Raw genomic sequence first — 2,982 nt, forward strand, 5'->3', positions numbered from 1 at the left:
TGTGTTTAAGGGCCGTTTAGATGGGGTACTGAGGGATATGGTGTAGGGGAGGACTTTGTAGAGTAGGGTAGATGGTTGGACTCGATGATCCCAAGGGTCTCTTCCAACCTCAATGATTCTATGATTCTATGAAACTAGATTTACCCAAGAAAATCCAGCCAGCATAATGCCTTTTTTCTTAAGAGCAAACACCAAACCTATTATTACAGTAAGCTGGTGAAATGCTGCTGTACTTAGAATTTTTAGAGAAAGTGCTTCTGTCTTAGTGAATTCTGGGATTTGGTAAAAGCCACTCTGAGCAAATGCACTTTTCTGCCAGCAGAGGCTACACCCGTGCTGGAGGTTCCTGTGCACACAGCAGAGCACAGAGGTGGAATGTCACCCCGATGTCACCCCGATGTCACCAAGGTGCCCGTGGATGCTGTGTGCAGCTCTGGGGGTACCCACACAGGACGGTGCCAAGTTTCATATCGGTGCTAAGTCCTAATCTGCTCTCTCTGCACCAAGAAGTTTTTCCCAAAAGATCCCAGCAGAGTAAGCAAATACCCATTTCACAGAATCACAGAATCTTCTAGGTTGGAAGGGACCTTAAAGATCATCTTGTCCAACCGTCAACCTAACTGACAAAAATAGACACCCACACAACAAACAAGAAGCATCACCATCACTAAACCATACCTCCCAGCACTACATCAACCCGGCTTTTGAACACCTCCAGGGATGGTGCCTCAACCACCTCCCTGGGCAGCCCATTCCAATGCCTGAGAACCCTTTCAGTGAAAAAATTTTTCCTAATATCCAGCCTGAACCTCCCCTGGCGCAACTTGAGGCCATTTCCTCTTGTCCTGTCGCCTGTGACTTGGGAGAAGAGACCGACCCCCATCTCTCTACACCCTCCTTTCAGGGAGTTGTAGAGAGCAATAAGGTCTCCCCTCAGCCTCCTCTTCTCCAGGCTGAATAACCCCAGTTCCCTCAGCCTCTCCTCATAAGACTTGTGCTCCAGACCCCTCACCATCTTTGTCGCCCTTCACAGGTAGATGGACTTATTTTTGTCCCCGATCTGGCATTGTCTCTGCAGCTTCAAGTGAGTGAGAGCCTTTCCACCAGATTTACAGAAGGAGGGAGCAGGTTAAATAGACTTTAATCCCACTTTTACCCCCCGTCTCTGGTTATCCTCCCCCTGGCACCATGACAGCAGGGTCCCCTGCAGCCCCCTCCCCAAACACAGGGAGTAACAGCCCTGTGACAGGAGAGGGGAGATGGGGACCAGCAAGGAATCGGAGCTGGTCCCACAATGATGGGTGAAGGCCCTACTACCTCTCCAGGACAGCAGCCACTCCTGATGTACACCACGTGGGGACAGCAGTTACCCCACAGTCTCCTCTGGAAACGGCACTGCTGAGCTCCTCCTGCTTCTCCATAAAGTAAATCAAACACACACCATCCTGTGTGCAACCCACCGAAGGCAAAATAGAATCATAGAATCATTGAGGTTGGAAGAGACCCTTGGGATCATCGAGTGCAACCATCTCCCCTACTCTACAAAGTCCTCCCCTACACCATGTCCCTCAGTACCCCATCTAAACATCCCACCATCCAGGGATGGTGCCTCAACCACCTCCCTGGGCAGCCTATTCCAATGCCCGACCACTCTTTCTGTGAAAAATTCCTTCCTAATGTTCAGTCTAAACCTCCCCTGTTGGAGCTTGAGTCTGTTCCCTCTCGTTCTGTCATTAATTACCTGTGAGAAGAGACCAGCCCCAACCTCTCTACAGTGTCCTTTCAAGTAGTTGTAGAGAGTGATGAGGTCTCCCCTCAGCCTCCTCTTCCTCAAACTAAACAGTCCCAGCTCCTTCTGTCGCTCTTCATAGGATTTGTCTTTCAGGCCCTTCACTAGTTTCGTTGCCCTAAAATCATCTCTTAGAGCCACTAAGAAATGTGTTATGGCTGGGATCTTAAAATCGGTACCTTGGAGTGTTAAAAAAAAAAAAAAAGCTAAAAACACATAAAATGTTGGCTGAAGAAACATAAATACACGCACAAGCTTATGGCTCTGAACTACCAAGGTGTCTTTAATTTCTATTAAATCCTTACATTCACAGGTATCCTCCCCAAGACGGACACAGGTGGTGAAATTCAAGTTGGTTGCTGCGTATTTTCTAATTAAATTAGTCTCCCATGAGGCCACCACCCTTGTCTGCTGGAGGAAAGCGAGGAGGCGCTGTTGTTTAATGCAACGGTGCCCAAACTGGGGACCAGCCCCTACTGGGAAAGCCTAACTGGGAATATTTTGCCTAAAAAAGTTCAGTTTTCTACAGCCATGAAGCTTAGCGTTGAGCGTAAGGATTGGCCCGAGCCATCGGAGCGATGGGTGACGCGTCGCTAGATGTCCCCATTGGGCCAGGAGTGGGAGCCTGGCAGGGCTGGAGGGATTTGTGAGCCACTTTGGCTTGAAGGCACTAGGGGAAAGTCTTTCACTTTAATGATTTTAACCTTTATAAAGCTAAGGAAAATGACATTAGGCTTTAGATTTTAGCGGCTTGAGATCATCCCTGCTCGGACTGGTTTTTGTCAGGCTCTTTCTTAATGATTCCTGCATCGTTTAGGGTCTCTCCTCTGATCTCCCTCCCCGTTAACCCCAAACCTGGTCCCTGCTCTGTGTCCTGTCTGTGTCCAACCTACTCTGCGCTTGAATTATTGCTGTTATCAACCTGCCAGCATCAATGTCTCATCCATTCTCTGTATATTCACACAGCTTGTCGTGCTGGCCAGTCTCCATAATACTTAGGCTCCTCTTCGTAGGGAATTTGGTTCACAGAATCACAGAATCTTCTAGGTTGGAAGGGACCTTAAAGATCATCTTGTCCAACCGTCAACCTAACTGACAAAAATAGACACCCACACAACAAACAAGGAACATCATCACTAAACCAGACCTCCCAGCACTACATCAACCCGTCTTTTGAACACCTCCAGGGATGG

The 2,982-nt window shown here is 48.4% G+C and overlaps 1 protein-coding gene across 1 annotated transcript in view; it reads right to left on the reverse strand.

The window, feature by feature from the left end:
- Positions 1–2,982, reverse strand: part of LOC106889910 (striatin-interacting protein 2-like) — a 48,581-nt gene that overhangs the window by 8,327 nt on the left and 37,272 nt on the right. The window lies entirely within an intron of this gene.

Source organism: Calidris pugnax, unplaced genomic scaffold (assembly GCF_001431845.1).
Source record: "Calidris pugnax isolate Ruff unplaced genomic scaffold, ASM143184v1 scaffold96, whole genome shotgun sequence".
NCBI lineage: Eukaryota > Metazoa > Chordata > Aves > Charadriiformes > Scolopacidae > Calidris > Calidris pugnax.